The sequence below is a fragment of the Bacillus rossius genome, chromosome 3 (assembly GCF_032445375.1).
Source record: "Bacillus rossius redtenbacheri isolate Brsri chromosome 3, Brsri_v3, whole genome shotgun sequence".
In the NCBI taxonomy this organism is placed as follows: domain Eukaryota; kingdom Metazoa; phylum Arthropoda; class Insecta; order Phasmatodea; family Bacillidae; genus Bacillus; species Bacillus rossius.
Genome location: NC_086332.1, coordinates 110,393,380 through 110,414,524, shown reverse-complemented (window position 1 = coordinate 110,414,524; position 21,145 = coordinate 110,393,380). Strand labels below are relative to the sequence as shown.

At 37.2% G+C, this 21,145-nt stretch overlaps 1 protein-coding gene across 3 annotated transcripts in view; it reads left to right on the top strand.

Annotated features, from left to right (window-relative positions):
• The window catches only part of LOC134531128 (ATP-binding cassette sub-family G member 4-like), a 350,550-nt gene that overhangs the window by 111,754 nt on the left and 217,651 nt on the right, over positions 1-21,145 (top strand). The window lies entirely within an intron of this gene.

The window sequence follows — 21,145 nt, the reverse complement described above, 5'->3', positions numbered from 1 at the left end:
GTTCATCTTTATTTACTGTTATTGTTGCAACCGTCTCGTTGTTAGCCCACTGTGCTGTGACATATTTTCTGTCTTGTGCCTTCCAAGGAACTCTCTGTGCGGTCTATGCATTCAACTGTTGACATCGGTTGATTTTGTCTTGTTTTCTGTATGATTTCGTATTCATCTTTTTTGGCTGTGTATTGAGATTTCTCGACGACCTATAGTGTAAACAGCAGTGGCGTATGTTGAAATAATACATTTTAAATAAGTGATAAAATAAAATTGGAGGGTTATGACGACACCGTAAATGTCCCTAGCGAAGCCATGCTTGTATGTACTAAGGACTGGTTCTAAAATATTTTCGATGTATGACGGAATCAGCCATTCAGAATCACAACCAGCGAAAACGGAATTGGCTCGTATTTCGTTTCAGAGAATATTTTTAATGGAGAAGGACACGTGACAGAGTAAAGATAAAAAGTTGAAAGATAAAAATGTTAATATAAACAACGTATTTTAACTTCAAAAAACTAATTCTAATTTATAACTTTTATATGTAACGTGTTTGCTGCCCGTAAATGGGAAAATCGTGAATTAAGGTAAATTACTGCTGGAGCCAAAACGTATATATATACTTTTTATTACTTATCAGTAACTGTGTGCCAATATTTGTTTTATCTCACATTGATTTGAAAAACCTGATTTAAATAGACAAATAACATAATTCAAGTTAGGGTCCTAGAACATTTCAAAATTTGAAGCCTGAATTCAAAGAGTTCACTTACTACCTTGGTGCATAAATTAACCCTTATCCACACTTCGTAACGACCAAAATTAAAAATTGGTACTGTTTTGAACTCCCCTTTGCACGCACGGTTACAAACTTGCGAGAAAAAATACAGCGTTAATCAAACTGGTTATTACATTTGATAATATACAGAAAAGGTACTACACTTACATAATTCTATTTAAAATTAGGACGACACTAAACAAGAGTACTTTCATTTGAAAACATTTACAACATCCGCCAGAATTATAAAAAATTAGAAGAAGCATAAGATTCACAGGTTCAGTAGCACACAGCAACAGAAAACAAACGACAAGGTATCGGGATTAGGGCTGGATATTGTACGTTTTATTAAACACCGCAATAAAAAAAAAAAAGGGGGGGGGGGCTTTACTAGCTTTCAGGTTTCCAAATATTTTTTTTTTTGTAAATCAGAAAAAAATACAAATTAACGAATTTAAAATATTAAAACCCGAGCCCAGTTTCTACACATAAATATTTAAATAATTATAATATATTTATATATGATGCTAGTGTCCTACCGTAATGACGTTAAACTATGTTCATGAAAACGCTTTACAACAACAGGACTATGCCATAGTTACATAGTAACTGAGTCAAACCAATTTTTTTAACGTTCCAGTAAAGTAGTATAGGAATGGGCATCCGAGGACAGGGTTCAGGGTGTGGAGCCGGAGCCGGTGTCCGCCATCTTGGATTGTGACGTCACGGCGGCCATCTTGGATGGTTGTGACCTTGACCTTTGACCTTGACCTTGAATTTGATCCTCAAAAATAGCCAAAATCCGCCAAAATTGGGCAAAATTTGCCCAAAATTCCTCAAAAATCGCCAAAATTTCCATTTCTGTGGAAAAAAGTTCCGCCAAAAAATCTCAAAAAATTCCACAATTCAAAAATTAGGATTTCGAAAATCCTCAAAAGTCGTTTTGTCCTAGAAAGAACCCAAATTACTTAAAGAGGCTTAAGCATCCATGTCTACAGCCTCTGATAAGCCTCTGACGTCATCATGGAATATGTCATTTTGAATAAAGACGTCACCGTTGCAATTATCGTTATGGTCGCCATCTTTAAATTTGGACGCCATCTTGAAAATCTTTAATTATTATCCGATTTTAATGGAAAAAATTCCAAAATTCATCAAAAAATTAACTTATTCGAATTCTGATTGATTATATCGATTACCGTCCTCGGTTCGAACCCGGTGAGTGCAAAAAAAACTAAAAATGGCGACAGGCTCCTTCCTCAATGGTGGATGCAGGCAGACTGACTCCTATCACTTTTTTTCAAAGCATATATATCGTCACCTAGTATGACGTCATGTCCGCCATCTTGAAAATCCATAATTTTAATGCTAGAGATTCGGGAAAAATTTAAAAATCATTAAAAAAATTAACTAATCGAATTAAACAATAAAAAAATCCTTATAACCACCGTTGCACTTTTCGTAACGGCCACCATCATTTAATCAAGAAACTGGAGGTCACCATCTTGTTTTCATCCGCTAGAGTGTGCTGATACCATGTTAGTATACTTAACCGGTCACCACACCTTTAACCTTGACCTTGAAATTTGACCTTGACCGTGAACTTTGACCTTGACCTTGATATTTTACCTTGACCTTGATATTTTACCTTGACCTTTGACCTTGTCCTTGAAATTTGACCTTGACCTTGAAATTTGACCTTGACCTGGATATTTGACTTTGACCCTGAAATTTGACTTTGTCCTTGTCGGCCATCATGGATTCGACATTTTATGTTCAGTACATGCTACCAGGAGCTACCACCTGCTGGAGTACGCCATCTTGTGTGTGTGTACTTGTATTATAGAGTACATTTCCATCTGGATAATTTTATTCTAACCCGCTACAGTGCAGTAATCATTTATTATAGAGGTGCCCCCCGCCATCTTGAAATACGGCCGCCATCTTGAAATCATGTAATAATGTAGCTAGAAAAGCGGGAAAAAATCCAAAATTCATTAAATAAATCACTCATTAACTTACATATTGATTCGATCGATTCCTGTCCTCGGTTCGATACCCGATCGATGCAATAATGTTTAATATTATGTAAAAAATAATAATTTCAATAAACCATGTTCAACATACGTAAAGAGACTCTAAATCCTCTACAACCATCATCCTATCAGACATCAAGACCAACATATTGGTAATTCATAATTTTAATGCTAGAAATTCGGGAAAAAATGCAAAATTCATTAAATAAATTTGTAATCCATATAATGATTGATTGGATCGACTAAGATCCTTGGTTCGATCCCTATCCGATACAAAACAACTTTAATTAAAAAAATACTAAAAAAGTGTTAGGTTTGAGAAAATAAAAACACCACAAGTTCTTTTAAAAAAATTTTATTACATAAATTCAATACACTACTACAAGTACAAAAAAACACTGACAAATTAGCAAAGCCTTTTGGATTCCTCGATTCAAACAGTCTTCTTATTGTACGGACTAAGCCTTTTACATGACTTTAAATGTCTATCCGATCCGGTCATCACCACAGCCACAGACGGACTGAAGTCCATATCACCAGGGTCTCACTTATATAGACTCATCAGCCGGTACAACACAAGAGTTAAAACAATAACCATGTTCATTATACACGCACTTAACTTTCTCGGAGCATTTTTTATAATGAAGATGTAAGCTATCAAGACGTGAAATTAGTTTTTTGCACTTATTGCACTGAAATTGTATTCTTTTAACATTACTAGAACAACTGCTTCTTTCATGTCTGCGAGCATTTGAGGTGATAGTAAATGATGCGTCACAGTATTTGCACTGACGCAATGTACGCTCTTCATTAGTTGAAGAATCCATTGCTGATGATGAAACTTCGGATGATGGTGGAACAGCACATATCGAAGTCTCCTCCAGTGTTGTCAGAGGCGTTGCCAACGGGATCTGCTCCAACATCCTCGGCGCTGGCGTCATGGTTCCCGTAGTCGATGGTACATCCTCCATCGAGTTCGACGTTAAAGTCGGTAAAGATGCCATCGAAGTCTCAAGAACAGGCAATTACACGACTTATGCACCAGAAGAAACAAACTAGGTGATCCGTACACCGTCGACGGCAGTAACAAACTGAGCGTCCTGCTGTCTAGGACTCGCTTATATACATGCACCGGATGGAATAATACGCTAGTCAAATCAAGAACAATTTATTATAATACTAGAGTCAAAACAACATTAAAAAAATAGAAGCACCATCAACAAAAAAAAGGCAGCACATTTGGAAGCACCGACAACGAAAAAGGCAGCACCATCATCGAAAAGGCCGCACATTTGTCATTGGCTCCAATATTCATTGGCTCCAATATTCATTGGTTCCATCAGTCTATTGATTCTATCAGTCTAGTGACTCCAACAGTCATTGACACCAACAGCCTTTTTCTTCATCAGCTCCAATGATATTTGGCTAGAATGCTACGAGTCTAAGAGACTATGAGGCTACAATTCTACGAGTGTACAAGACTCCTCCAACTACCTTCAAGTGTATAAAGCTCCAAATGCTCCAACAGCTCCAACACGCAATGTACGCAATGTACGCGCAATACACACAGTTCACACACAGGAAACGGAACGTACACACAGTACACACAGGAAACGAAACGTACACACAGTACACACAGGAAACGGAACGTACACACAGTACACACAGGAAACGGAACGTACACACAGTACACACAGGAAACGGAACGTACACACAGTACACACAGGAAACGGAACGTACACACAATGACTACACTTCGTTCGCGCAGTATAAGCATTTAATGAGAACGAAGCACGTTTGGACGGAAATTCTATAAAACGAAAGCTCATTTAACGAAAAGGAGGCGCATTCTCTCGTTCATTCAACTTGGTAGGATGCAATCGTCAATTATAAGTTAGGATATAATCTCTCCAACAGTCTATGAATCCAACAGTTTATATTTCCATTAGCCATCGACTCCAACAGTCATTGACTCCAACAGTCATTGGCTCCAACAGTCATTGCCTCCAACAGCTCCAAATGGCTCCAACAGCTCCAAATGGATCCAAATGCTCCAAACGACCTCCAAATGCTTGACAGCTCCAAATGGCTCCAAATGCTCCAAACGGCCTCCAAATGGCTCCAACAGCCTCCAAATGCTTAACACATCTCCAAATGGCTCCAAATGCTCCAAACGGCCTCCAAATGCTTGACAGTTCCAACTGTCTCCAGCAGCTCCAAATGCTCCAAATGGCTCCAACAGCTCCAACAGCTCCAAATGGCTCCAACAGCTCAAAATGCTCCAAACGGTCTCCAAATGGCTCCAACAGCTCCAACAGCCTCCAAATGCTTAACTCAGCTCCAAATGGCTCCAAATGTTCCAAACGGCCTTCAAATGCTTGACAGCTCCAAATGCTTGACAGCTCCAAATGCTCCAAATGGCTCCAACAGCTCCAAAAGGCTCCAAATGCTTCAAAAGACTCCAAATGCTCCAACAGCTCCAAATGGCTCCATCAGCTCCAACAGCTCCAAAAAAAGGCTCCAAATGCTCCAACAGCCTCCAAATGCTTAACACAGCGCCAGATGCTTCAAAAGGCTCCAATTATCGCATCTGTCTTCGTCGGCATTTTCTCTTTTGCTCCCACTGCTCCAACAGAATTATGTTATATGATTCCATGGATACTTTGTTACGTAGCTACAGGTCTACGAGGTTCCAATGCATCATGTTTACGAAGCTTCCAGGACACGAGGCTACATGGCTACGAGACTACATGACTCTAACTGATTACAATAGCACCACTCAGTGGTGAGAGTTAGGTTATCTAATGCAAAGCAAATTGATGTAAGTAGTTCTGACTGTCATCAACAGATGTAGCCACGTGTTGCTTGCAGGTAAATATTAATTAGTTATTTTATGTGGGATGCGGGATGCTCACTAACGATCGCAAAAGAAGGAGGGCTTCGCTAGACACCAAGGAGAAGGAAGTTCGTCTTACATGTTAATGCTTCGCTGATGTCTCATGGCATATTATTTGACTGAGTAATGGTTGTTTATTTCTTTAATTCCACCTGGTAAAATTATTGCAAGTGTCAATTTATTAGCAGAAATTCACTAATTAAATGTAGCTCTGAATAAAATGACATGACTCATTAGGTAAATATCCTTCATGCAGAGATCGATTTCACACAAATAATCAGCAGCACTCAGAGAAAATCATTAGATGTCTAGCCAGGAATAACCAGAAGCACTTGGAGAAAACCATCAAATTATTAACAAGAATAATCAGGAGCACACGGAGAAAACGTAATGACAAGAATAATCAGGAGCACACGGAGAAAACATAATAACAAGAATAATCGGGAGCACACGGAGAAAACCACCACACGTTTTCTTGATATCATAAAATTAGAGGGAAAAAAAATAAAAAATAAATTAATAAAAAATTTAAAATAAAAACAAAAAATACATAAAATTCTGGCTTGTACTAGAACTCTATCTTTGCTCATCAATGAGAAGTTCACAAGCTAGCAGAATCTTATGTATTTTTTGTTTTTATTTTAAATTTTTTATTAATTTATTTTTTATTTTTTTTTCTCTAATTTTATGATATCAAGAAAACGTGTGGTGGTTTTCTCCGTGTGCTCCCGATTATTCTTGTTATTATGTTTTCTCCGTGTGCTCCTGATTATTCTTGTCATTACGTTTTCTCCGTGTGCTCCTGATTATTCTTGTTAATAATTTGATGGTTTTCTCCAAGTGCTTCTGGTTATTCCTGGCTAGACATCTAATGATTTTCTCTGAGTGCTGCTGATTATTTGTGTGAAATCGATCTCTGCATGAAGGATATTTACCTAATGAGTCATGTCATTTTATTCAGAGCTACATTTAATTAGTGAATTTCTGCTAATAAATTGGCACTTGCAATAATTTTACCAGGTGGAATTAAAGAAATAAACAACCATTACTCAGTCAAATAATATGCCATGAGACATCAGCGAAGCATTAACATGTAAGACGAACTTCCTTCTCCTTGGTGTCTAGCGAAGCCCTCCTTCTTTTGCGATCGTTAGTGAGCATCCCGCATCCCACATAAAATAACTAATTAATATTTACCTGCAAGCAACACGTGGCTACATCTGTTGATGACAGTCAGAACTACTTACATCAATTTGCTTTGCATTAGATAACCTAACTCTCACCACTGAGTGGTGCTATTGTAATCAGTTAGTCATGTAGTCTCGTAGCCATGTAGCCTCGTGTCCTGGAAGCTTCGTAAACATGATGCATTGGAACCTCGTAGACCTGTAGCTACGTAACAAAGTATCCATGGAATCATATAACATAATGCTGTTGGAGCAGTGGGAGCAAAAGAGAAATGCCGACGAAGACAGATGCGATAATTGGAGCCTTTTGAAGCATCTGGCGCTGTGTTAAGCATTTGGAGGCTGTTGGAGCATTTGGAGCCTTTTTTTTGGAGCTGTTGGAGCTGATGGAGCCATTTGGAGCTGTTGGAGCATTTGGAGTCTTTTGAAGCATTTGGAGCCTTTTGGAGCTGTTGGAGCCATTTGGAGCATTTGGAGCTGTCAAGCATTTGGAGCTGTCAAGCATTTGGAGCTGTCAAGCATTTGAAGGCCGTTTGGAACATTTGGAGCCATTTGGAGCTGAGTTAAGCATTTGGAGGCTGTTGGAGCTGTTGGAGCCATTTGGAGACCGTTTGGAGCATTTTGAGCTGTTGGAGCCATTTGGAGCTGTTGGAGCTGTTGGAGCCATTTGGAGCATTTGGAGCTGCTGGAGACATTTGGAGCTGTCAAGCATTTGGAGGCCGTTTGGAGCATTTGGAGCCATTTGGAGATGTGTTAAGCATTTGGAGGCTGTTGGAGCCATTTGGAGGCCGTTTAGAGCATTTGGAGCCATTTGGAGCTGTCAAGCATTTGGAGGTCGTTTGGAGCATTTGGATACATTTGGAGCTGTTGGAGCCATTTGGAGCTGTTGGAGCCATTTGGAGCTGTTGGAGCCATTTGGAGCTGTTGGAGGCAATGACTATTGGAGCCAATGACTGTTGGAGTCAATGACTGTTGGAGTCGATGGCTAATGGAAATATAAACTGTTGGATTCATAGACTGTTGGAGAGATTATATCCTAACTTATAATTGACGATTGCATCCTACCAAGTTGAATGAACGAGAGAATGCGCCTCCTTTTCGTTAAATGAGCTTTCGTTTTATAGAATTTCCGTCCAAACGTGCTTCGTTCTCATTAAATGCTTATACTGCGCGAACGAAGTGTAGTCATTGTGTGTACGTTCCGTTTCCTGTGTGTACTGTGTGTACGTTCTGTTTCCTGTGTGTACTGTGTGTACGTTTCGTTTCCTGTGTGTACTGTGTGTACGTTCCGTTTCCTGTGTGTACTGTGTGTACGTTCCGTTTCCTGTGTGTACTGTGTGTACGTTCCGTTTCCTGTGTGTACTGTGTGTACGTTCCGTTTCCTGTGTGTACTGTGTGTACGTTCCGTTTCCTGTGTGTACTGTGTGTACGTTCCGTTTCCTGTGTGTACTGTGTGTACGTTCCGTTTCCTGTGTGTACTGTGTGTACGTTCCGTTTCCTGTGTGTACTGTGTGTACGTTCCGTTTCCTGTGTGTGTACTGTGTGTATTGCGCGTACATTGCGTACATTGCGTGTTGGAGCTGTTGGAGCATTTGGAGCTTTATACACTTGAAGGTAGTTGGAAGAGTCTTGTTGTACACTCGTAGAATTGTAGCCTCATAGTCTCTTAGACTCGTAGCATTCTAGCCAAATATCATTGGAGCTGATGAAGAAAAAGGCTGTTGGTGTCAATGACTGTTGGAGTCACTAGACTGATAGAATCAATAGACTGATGGAACCAATGAATATTGGAGCCAATGAATATTGGAGCCAATGACAAATGTGCGGCCTTTTCGATGATGGTGCTGCCTTTTTCGTTGTCGGTGCTTCCAAATGTGCTGCCTTTTTTTTGTTGATGGTGCTTCTATTTTTTTAATGTTGTTTTGACTCTAGTATTATAATAAATTGTTCTTGATTTGACTAGCGTATTATTCCATCCGGTGCATGTATATAAGCGAGTCCTAGACAGCAGGACGCTCAGTTTGTTACTGCCGTCGACGGTGTACGGATCACCTAGTTTGTTTCTTCTGGTGCATAAGTCGTGTAATTGCCTGTTCTTGAGACTTCGATGGCATCTTTACTGACTTTAACGTCGAACTCGATGAAGGATGTACCATCGACTACGGGAACCATGACGCCAGCGCCGACGATGTTGGAGCAGATCCCGTTGGCAACGCCTCTGACAACACTGGAGGAGACTTCGATATGTGCTGTTCCACCATCATCCGAAGTTTCATCATCAGCAATGGATTCTTCAACTAATGAAGAGCGTACATTGCGTCAGTGCAAATACTGTGACGCATCATTTACTATCACCTCAAATGCTCGCAGACATGAAAGAAGCAGTTGTTCTAGTAATGTTAAAAGAATACAATTTCAGTGCAATAAGTGCAAAAAAACTAATTTCACGTCTTGATAGCTTACATCTTCATTATAAAAAATGCTCCGAGGAAGTTAAGTGCGCGTATAATGAACATGGTTATTGTTTTGACTCTTGTGTTGTACCGGCTGATGAGTCTATATAAGTGAGACCCTGGTGATATGGACTTCAGTCCGTCTGTGGCTGTGGTGATGACCGGGTCGGATAGACATTTAAAGTCATGTAAAAGGCTTAGTCCGTACAATAAGAAGACTGTTTGAATCGAGGAATCCAAAAGGCTTTGCTAATTTGTCAGTGTTTTTTTGTACTTGTAGTAGTGTATTGAATTTATGTAATAAAATTTTTTTAAAAGAACTTGTGGTGTTTTTATTTTCTCAAACCTAACACTTTTTTAGTATTTTTTTAATTAATGTTGTTTTGTATCGGATAGGGATCGAACCAAGGACCTTAGTCGATCCAATCAATCATTATATGGATTACAAATTTATTTAATGAATTTTGGATTTTTTCCCGAATTTCTAGCATTAAACTTATGAATTACCAATATGTTGGTCTTGATGTCTGATAGGATGATGGTTGTAGAGGATTTAGAGTCTCTTTACGTATGTTGAACATGGTTTATTGAAATTATTATTTTTTACATAATATTAAACATTATTGCATCGATCGGGTATCGAACCGAGGACAGGAATCGATCGAATCAATATGTAAGTTAATGAGTGATTTATTTAATGAATTTTGGATTTTTTCCCGCTTTTCTAGCTACATTATTACATGATTTTAAGATGGCGGCCGTATTTCAAGATGGCGGGGGGCACCTCTATAATAAATGATTACTGCACTGTAGCGGGTTAGAATAAAATTATCCAGATGGAAATGTACTCTATAATACAAGTACACACACACAAGATGGTGTACTCCAGCAGGTGGTAGCTCCTGGTAGCATGTACTGAACATAAAATGTCGAATCCATGATGGTCGACAAGGACAAAGTCAAATTTCAGGGTCAAAGTCAAATATCCAGGTCAAGGTCAAATTTCAAGGACAAGGTCAAAGGTCAAGGTAAAATATCAAGGTCAAGGTCAAAGTTCACGGTCAAGGTCAAATTTCAAGGTCAAGGTTAAAGGTGTGGTGACCGGTTAAGTATACTAACATGGTATCAGCACACTCTAGCGGATGAAAACAAGATGGTGACCTCCAGTTTCTTGATTAAATGATGGTGGCCGTTACGAAAAGTGCAATGGTGGTTATAAGGATTTTTTTATTGTTTAATTCGATTAGTTAATTTTTTTAATGATTTTTAAATTTTTCCCGAATCTCTAGCATTAAAATTATGGATTTTCAAGATGGCGGACATGACGTCATACTAGGTGACGATATATATGCTTTGAAAAAAAGTGATAGGAGTCAGTCTGCCTGCATCCACCATTGAGGAAGGAGCCTGTCGCCATTTTTAGTTTTTTTTGCACTCACCGGGTTCGAACCGAGGACGGTAATCGATATAATCAATCAGAATTCGAATAAGTTAATTTTTTGATGAATTTTGGAATTTTTTCCATTAAAATCGGATAATAATTAAAGATTTTCAAGATGGCGTCCAAATTTAAAGATGGCGACCATAACGATAATTGCAACGGTGACGTCTTTATTCAAAATGACATATTCCATGATGACGTCAGAGGCTTATCAGAGGCTGTAGACATGGATGCTTAAGCCTCTTTAAGTAATTTGGGTTCTTTCTAGGACAAAACGACTTTTGAGGATTTTCGAAATCCTAATTTTTGAATTGTGGAATTTTTTGAGATTTTTTGGCGGAACTTTTTTCCACAGAAATGGAAATTTTGGCGATTTTTGAGGAATTTTGGGCAAATTTTGCCCAATTTTGGCGGATTTTGGCTATTTTTGAGGATCAAATTCAAGGTCAAGGTCAAAGGTCAAGGTCACAACCATCCAAGATGGCCGCCGTGACGTCACAATCCAAGATGGCGGACACCGGCTCCGGCTCCACACCCTGAACCCTGTCCTCGGATGCCCATTCCTATACTACTCAGTAATAATGCATTTAAAGCATATGCAAATAAATTTAACTTTTTTGGATGATTGGATTTCTTAAAATAAATATAATTGAAATAAGGCATGGAAATAATCCACGAGTCCGCAGTGATTTCTAGGGGATGGCTCCTATTTGATTGGTGCGTCAGGGGGTGGCTCCTATTTGACTGGCGCGTCACTGTTCCAGCTGTGCGGGCGATGACGTCAGCCTCACACAATTCCCGATGACGCATGTTTTTTCGCATTGTCGCCAACCATAAAAAAAAATACACGGAAAATTACCTTGGCCATATAGGGCAGTACCTTCTTGTATGTTCTAGGGATGCGAATATTTCAGCGCTCACTGACCAAGAAATAAACTTGGCAGTTTCGCTCACAAATGGACTAGCTTTTTGGGTAACTGCGAAAATCTTCAGCACCTTACCACCAGAATGACGGTTCTTCCTTGGGAAAATAATGTCCGTCTGAAAAGTATGTCTCTATCTATCTCTCTCTCTATCTCTCTCTCTCTCTCTCTCTCTCTCTCTCTCTCTCTCTCTCTCTCTCTCTCTCTCTCACACACACACACAATTATGTGGTTCAACCCGTGCGTAATTTAAGCATTAGAGAAAATAAATACACACAAGTAAAATATAAAAAAAAAGAGCAAATCAAAAAATTGTACCTTAACCTAGACACAGGAAACCAAATATTTGCCCATCTGCCTACTTAAAACGTCAACAGTCGCAAAACATGTTTCATTTAAAAGTTACTTGGCGCCACATTATTAAGCAGGCAAAAGTGTTCAAATGATTTTCGCCACGAACTGGCATATGCACTATAACTGCCGATGTTGTTGCGGGGGGCAGCCGCGGTGTCGGTTGTTGGACATGACGTCATGGCCGTTACGCGTTGACGCAGCGCGGCGCAGCGTCGCGAGCAGTCGCTTCCACGGAGCCTGTCGACCGCCGCGCCCCTCACGCCGCTGCACTCGTCTCTGCGGTCCAAACTGAACTCTCTTATTTAGAGTATTATTTTAAAAAAAATACATGTTTTAAATTTAAATATAACAAAATATTTTACTATGTAATTAAACATAGCAAAACAGCAAAATTAATTAGAGAACAAAATTTCTTTTTTAAATAAAGCATTTAAATTCATCAAGAAGAAATTTATCAAGGGTGCCAACCTTCGAAAAGAAGCACAAAACTATACGCACCCTTGCGGTTAGAGACAACACCGGAATAAGAGCACCAGCGAGCGTCGCACTTACCATCTCGCCACACTAAACACAAAGTACCCCCCTGACTAGCCGCGCTCCTTACGGTATCCTGTGACCCCTTGTCTGCGCAGCTCACTCTGTTCCGAGAAGGTTGGGCTTACATGGAACACATTCACAGGATTCTTATAATGATTGTTACTTTGAAAACTGGCCTCCTGGTGAATGCTTGGGTTTTTGTATAAAATATTGTTCTATGACAATTAGAACAACGATAAAACTATATATGAGACAACCGCTGCTATCCAAATCAGTAATTTCATGTCTCAAAATGGTGTTCAGAATTTCCGGCTCAGCTTTTTGACCACTTTGCCTTTAAGAAAAAGCAATTCTTTCTAATTTATATTTTTGAATTCGGTAAATAAACTATCTTTTTTTTTTCATCTTGAATAGAGAAAATAGTGTACCCACTACAGTTGTTTCAAGTGCAACCATCTACAAGGTGAAAACGTGATTCACCTTAGCCTGGAAGCTATTCGTTAGAATGATGTTTCAGGCACATGTTTCCTTGGAATCTCACTTTCCCTCCGCTTGGAGTGACGAAAGCAGCGCTCACGTCACGCTCTGCGCCCCTGGGCTCTCGCCGTCCTCTGTCGTCCGCAATTACCTGGCTTCCTTCTGCGCCTTTCAGCGCCGCGACCCTGTTCCCGGCCTGCCTGGGCGTACTCCAGCTCAGAGCTCTCGGGAACACACGAACCACCCAGGCATCTCCAGAAACTGTGCTTGATCGCCCACACTTCAAACACCAGCAACGTTGGCAAAAAAGCTCTGTAACAACTGGTCACTTTTGTGGACCGATTGCCGGCCTTGGTGGCCTCGGTTAGCGTCATTGACCTCTGACCTCGAGTCGGGGGTGCCAGTCCTCCACTAGGGGTGGACCACATCGGGGCAAAAGACGGAAACTTGAAATCCCATATTAAACAACCCACTATCGTTGGAACAAACATATTCAATACTAGCTTCAAACCCGCGGCTTCGCTCGAGCAGTTTCACAGTATTGCTTGAATCTTACCATTAAAACAAAAGTATGAGATTAATTCCTAACATTTTTACTTAATAAAAAGACACAACAAATTTCTCAGGTTCATAAAAGATTTATTTCATTTACAAAACCGTTTTAAGAATTATATCTTTTAAAGTGGATATGCGTATGCTTTTTATTTTTTATTTTTAGTTTACATCATGTATCAGAACTTAAAACATATGTTTTAGGGTGTTCGAGTATATATTTTACCTTGGTGAAATCACACGTGCCTCCTTTTTATTTCATGGGGTAGACAACTTATAAAATTTTTAAACGCGCACCTCTTTCATTTTAACTATGTTCATGGCAATGTTTAGACTTTAATAACTGCGGTTAAAGCTATGCTTAGAATAATTAAATATTTCACCTTATTACAAATGCCTCCCATTTTTAAGAGTATTTGATACAATCGCATTTTTATTTGAAATAAAAAGTACAGAGATCATATTTACTATCCTAAGTATTAGTGGATTCTTAGTTTGCTTAGTACTGCTTAAACAAATGCATTAAATTGTTTCCCCTTCTCCTCTTTTCCCACACGGATGCCATTATAAATTTTCAGACCTACACAAATGTGCGAATATCCTTTGACCAAACAAAACCAAACTCATCCCGTTTTTTCTTATTTTTACCACATATGGGAATTCCAAAATAAATATAATAAACTTGCATTTATATTAAGTTTAAATGTATCAATGCCAATACTGATTTAATAGATTTAAATATTTATTTATTTTATTAATATTAACCCCTGTTAAAAATAAAAGGTTATATTTCTGAGAACGTTGAATAAGATAAGGTATCTGAAGACATATTTATTTATCAGTTCTAATATTTAAAATAAAATAAAATTTGATCACATTTTTTTTTTAATTTTAAAACCATTATTAAAATATTTCACATTTTTATAAAGTAGAACTTCAGCAAATTGTAAACAAAGAGCTGGTAGATTTTGCATGCTTATAAATCATGCCACAAAACTTAAAGTCCTTATCCTGCTTGATTAGCTTAAGAGATGCAACTTTTATAATAAAATAAGACTGCCGTTTTACCCCTTTTGCCTTGGAATATAGAAAAATGGTAAGGCTAAAACATGGTATTAAATCATAATTTTCTACTTTATTATTGCTCAGTTTCTTAGCTTCATCTTAATTTGCTTCGGTGTACGATTTATTATTATAATAACTAATGTGCCCCGTTTCACTGCTTTTAGGGTCGAATATCGAAAAATGATAAAAGTACACTATGTAATTAATTATGTACATTATTTGTGCTAAGATGCTTACATCTGGAATTGTTTGCTATGCACATATTAATTTTTTTTATGATAAAACAAAACGTACTCCCATTTCACACTTAAAAGACGAAATCCGGCAAACTTGAAAAAATAACTTGTAACTTTATATGCTTTATGTCCATTCTTAATTTCTAACCCTTAGGTCTAGCCGATTTTGAAATATGCGTTTTTCTTCATTAAACCAAAATTAACCCTTGGAATCTTACAAATAAATTAAATAATAATTTAATAGTTAATCATCTTTACCATTAATTTCTTTTTAACTTAATTAGTTTTTGCGATACGATTTAAAAAAAAATTACCACGTTTTCACTCCCATTAGAAGACGAATTTTAATAAACGTAAAAAAATTAATATATTTCTCCAGATGCAAGTTATTTTAGTTTCTAACTTCTTATTCTAATTGAATTTGAAGTGTACATATATTTTTTAACATACCTACAAACTTTACCAAATTTAGGGTACGAATTTCGCAAACTGTTATTATTGTGGTTGGTATTTTTCTAATGTTGTTATGGCACCCAAAATAACTTATTAAGCTTAATTTATTTCAAAGATACCTATTCTTATTAATCTTAAAACCATACTTGCCTATTTGCACTCCTTAGGTGTTGCATTTCGTAAAATGATAAATTTGTGGTTGTATATTATTACGCTTCATTCTGTAATATTTATATATTAATCTATCATTTATTTATATAATTTAATTTATCTATATATTAATATTAAAACCATACATACTATATTAACCTTTTGTATTCCGCAAAATGTAAAAATGTGGTTGGTATTTTTCTTACGTTTATTATTGGTAACCTTTTTTTTATGCTTGATTTAATTTGAAATTAAATTTAGTTATCGTAAAACCATATCCACCCTTTTAACACACTCTTGGGCTGTAATTTCACAATATGGTAAAATTGTGGGTGATAGTTTTTGTGTGTTTATTATTGTTCCCTTGTATCTTTTGTTATGCTTTGTTAGTTTAGGAGATATAATTGATTATCTTCAATCCATATTTACCTCTTTTTCACGCCTTTGGGGTTGAAATTCACAAAATGGTAAAATTTTGGTTGGTTGTTTTCGTATGTTTATTATTGATACAAAAAATAAATTATGTTTAAATTAATTTGGAAATATAATTATTCATCTTAAAACAATATTTATATTTTTCATCTATTATGGGTTGCATTTCGCAAAATACAAAAATTGCTGTTGGAAAATTTTGTTTGTTATTTTTAGTTTCCAATATAATTCACTTCCTTTATTAGATTCGAAGATATAATTATTAATATGTTACACAAATTTCACCCCTCAGGGCTAGAACTCCGGAAAATATAATATTATTATGGGTAGTTATTGTATGTTTATTATCGGTAGCTAATGTAATTTATTACGCTTAATTAAATTCGGAGATGTAATTATTATTCTTTCAAACATACTTCACTTTTTACTTTTCACTTTTTAGGGGATGAAATTCGCAAAATATAAAAAAATTGGGTGTTTGTATTTATATGTTTATTATTGTTATCCAAAATTATTTATTTCGTTTAGTTAAGTTCGGAGATATTATTTATCTTTAAAATATTTAAAAAAAACTTTTTCACCCCTAAGGGGTTAATTTAACCAAAATTTAAAATTTTTGATTGGATGTTTACGTATGTTAATGTTAATATATTTTCTTTAGCTTCATAAGTTTCAGAGACATAATTAATTGTATTAAAACCATATTCCCCCTTTTTTGCCTCCTATGGGGGGATTTCTTTAATTATATATAGTCTAGTTTTTAAGTTTTAATCATCTGACAAGTAGTTTTCGATTGATGCAGAATAAAACACACAATCAGACAGACAAAAATTTTAAAATTGTTGAGTTCTCAATAATGTAAATAGCCATTTTTAATAGTTTTTTATCGTCATTTCATCCAATGTACAGACATTTTGCCTCGAATAGTTTTATTAGTAGTATAGATGACGTAGGTAATTTGAGACGGATCACGACAGTTGTTTAACAAAGTATTCTCTGTGTCGGTGTGCGAGGGTCGTGGGTTTGAATCCAACAGCCCGGCATGACTATCGCCCGGTGATTCTGAGCCCTCTATACTCTTGGTGGCGTCTGTGCATGACCCTCAACGTAAAACCCTATCAGCAGGGACTGGAAACATTCGCGGGTTCAATGATCTCTAGGATAAACTCCAACTCCACAGGCCCTTGTATTCTGGAGTGAAAGTCACGTGTTTACTGGTTGCTAGCAAGTGGCGTGGCTCTATTGATGAAGGGGGTAGGGGGGGGGGGGGTGCGATAGCCTCTACCAAGACCCAGTTTCTTTGTATTTTCATTTGTTTTGGAGGTATTTTTTTATGTTGACTTAAATACTGATATTCGTGTGTTATGACCTGTTATTTCATCAAAAGTTGTACTGAAATATTAAGGTTTTGTATTTGAGCCAATGAATTTGTAAAGTTTCGAAGTCCAGTCGCTGCCTTATTTAATGTCATGTTTGGCAACTGCATCCTTACTTTGTACGACAGCCCCTGCCGAGCAGTCCTTCTGGGGCATGTTGAGGGTTTCTCATTGGTCAAGAGTCACCCGGATGTACCGTGAGCCAATAGCAGAAGCAGCAAAAATGCATACATGTTTGAATTTCAATCTGTCCAGAAATTTAATCCGTGAATGTTTGCTGGTCTGTATATCAGACAAACAATCTATAGGCACAATGAGGAGCGGAATGGGCGGGTTTGGCAAGCACAGGCGATAGCAAAGGCGCAAAGGAAATACCGCAGAGATAAATAGATTGCATGCAGGGTAGCCCGGGGCAATAAATAAGCTGGAGAACGAAGAGCCGTGTTCAGTTGGCAGCACTGGCCCGCTCTCTCTCTCTCTCTCTGGCAGAGTTGCTTGTCGGCGCGAGGTCAAGGCGATGCCTGGCTCGATTTGTTTTGTTTGGTCGTCTGCCTGCGCGGCTATCCCCTCTCCACAAGAACGTGCGTCACTGTACACTGTGCAGCAATACTGTAGCTTTCCCCCTGACGTTTTGGGCTTTCCCCAAACGGGGCACTTTTTTTTTTTCCAAGACATCTTATCTGATAAATAAATACCATATAATGTTGAATAATTGGTTTCAGAGCACGTTTGATCTACATTTTGAGTTGGTGAAATAACTAGTCCCATGCAAGTAAACAGACGTCGCTGGGTGTTTTGATTGACAGAAAACGCTGTGGCCTATACACATAGACTCGAAGCGAGGACAGGCCCACGGCGGAATGTGTGCGCTATACCCAGCCATGAGCATGCACGTCGGCAGGACAGTTCAAAGCGGACTGCTGCTCTACACACCCCTCATCAGTCCAATAATCACTTGCCCCTGTATTTTGCAACTACAGCCAAAACACACCGTACTGCAGTGAATTCAAAATATATGTATTAGAATAGCTACAGACTCTTCCAGATACTGTCCAGTAGAGGCACTGCATCGCGAAACGAACACAGAAATTTTACACGGTTTCTACGTTCGAACGACAAAATTTTATGAGAAATGCGAAACTCATCTAAACGCATTGATATCGTCTCTCGGTAATTCGATCCCGACGAGATACAGAAATATAAACGTCCTAAAATGGTCCTCGCGCACCGATCGCCCTAGTGCACCGTGGTTGGCCGGGCCCTCGGCCAATCACAGCGCAGCAGCTCCCTCGAGCCGAGCCCAGACGGGAGAGTAGACATTGTTGTCCTGTGCTCTATCATTGCGCCGGGAAGTGCTCGCACATAACTGACCACTTTACCAGGCACACTTAACACAAGTATGCTGGCAGTTCATCCATCCTAATATACTAATAATATTATAAAGTAAGTCTGAAACTACTGATCCGATTCGGACAATTCTTTCACTAATAGGAAGCTACATTATCCCTGAGTTCTGAGAACCATTTTTTCTTCTGATAACTGTAATTTTAGTCAGGAAAAAATAGCCGCCTGGTTGATTTATTGGCGTGCGCTGCCTAATTTTTTTAAATAAAGAAATAAAATACATATCAAATTAAAGATATAAAATGTATTGCAAAAATATTGAACTTTATTATTTGTATTTAGGACATAGACATTGTTTAAATTTGAAAATTTATTTAGGTTAGGTTTGAACTTGTATCTTATTGACGTTTTGTTTAAAATTTTCTATAAAGTGTTGTCAAGTTCTGTGTAAAGTTATAGTTACTGTAACCATTGAATATATATAACTTATAGAAGTCGCGAGGGGATAGGATTTATTATTCCAATTTTCGGATCCAAAACTGTGGTAGTTGTTAGCTCCGCCGCTAGACAGCTCTTCTTTCCACAAGAGGGTACTCGTAGTTACCAGCTTCCACGCTAGAGCGCTGTAGCATCGCTTTTTTCAAGGTCATGCGCGTAATTCTCTGTCTCACTCTATCGAGAGGCGGTGCCGTTTGTTGAAATCCGAGCGCTTAGATACGGGCGGGCGCAACTGAATTGGAGGAGTACGGCCACCGAAAAAAAAAGTGCGGTTAAAAGATGCCAACATCAAAATTTAAGTTTTAATTATAAGAAAACTACAGAAATTTCTTAAACGTAATAACGTAAAAAAAAAAAAAAAATACTGACATTCGTAGTTCAGAATTTATAAAATGTGTTAACGGAGTGGCGCATTGAGTAAAATGGCAAAACACAATTTGGAATAATGCTTGACAACGTTGAATGATTTTGGTAGCTATGAAACAACTATGGCTGCGATGACTGTTCAAACGCGTGCACGTAATGTTATTAGTAACTGAAACTAATGGTATGATGTCATACTTTGTGGCTATGCAGTTTATAATTTTTTTAACATAAGATGAAGCATTTTTACATAATGTTTTGGTTGTTTCATAATTCAAAATAAATAATCTTAAACGTTATATGGTGAATATTCCCAGTAACGAATGACCACTAAAAAAATCAATTTTGCCAACATTGATATGAAAAGTTAACGATTTACTATGTTAAGTTGCTTATAAATAACGCACATTTCCCGGATCTCCAAAGAAAATAAGAGTTTTTGTTATAGCATTGAGTTGCCACTCTTTATATTCCTTGCTTTGAGGTTAGATACACAAGTTATGCTCGTAAAAACGATGCGCAAGTATTTTGAATACAAATATATTTTCTTTTAATAACCGAAAGGTAAATATTATTTCCATGAAATATAATACAATTATTTAAACACAGACAACATATAAGAGCTATTTTTTGTTTATTATTCGATCTGGCGTGATAAATATTATATTTTAAAAACAGTTTGTGGATTTTTAATAAAAAATAAATATTTATTTATTACATCAATTTAAGTTGTTCAAAAAATTCACTTTAGTATGAATTCAACCGAATTCATGTTATTCAGGGCAGAAAATTAGAAACTACCATTAAAGATTATCTACATTGCTGTTTTGTGTAAATCTGTGCACGGACTTAGTAAGTGATATATTTATAATTCCTCATTTTAGCAACCCATTTTAACACAAGAGAAAAAGGATTTTATACTAAAAATTATTATGTTAAACCATTAATTAGCAGGAAACATGTATGAATAATCTATTTAAATTTGCATTTGAACAGTGAATATTATTTTGCAATAATAAATATATTTTATCATCGTATATTACGGATGAAAAGTTTGTATTTCCATCTAATCAGAAGAATTATGACACAGTTAATTAAATTGCTTTACAAGTTTTTATTCACATGAAAATCATTAAAAATTGGTTGGGAAGTTATATAAATATACAAAAACAAATCATTATACATACAATTTTATTATCTTAGTGGATTTAAATTAATGGTGTCCCAGTGACTACTGCGAAGAAAAAAATCTTGCGAAAGGTTTCCTCGTAATTGAAATTCGTCAAAAAAAATCTATCTCTCATTTTTGGTGACATTTCTGACAAGTGGTACGATGAAATTTGAGACTGGCAAATGAATGTTGTGAAACAATAAACAAAATATCACATTCGTGAACTACAAATGTATAGTTGTTTTTATTTTATAGTAAAAGTATATCTAATAACCCGTGGCTTTGCTCACGTAATTTCCGGGTATTGCTGATACTCTACCATTTTAAGAAAAGTATGTATTAAATTCCAAAGATTTTTGAAGAATTATACCCAAAGAACTGTCAAGTATAGAAAATATTTAATAAATAAAAATATTTTTACGACTTATT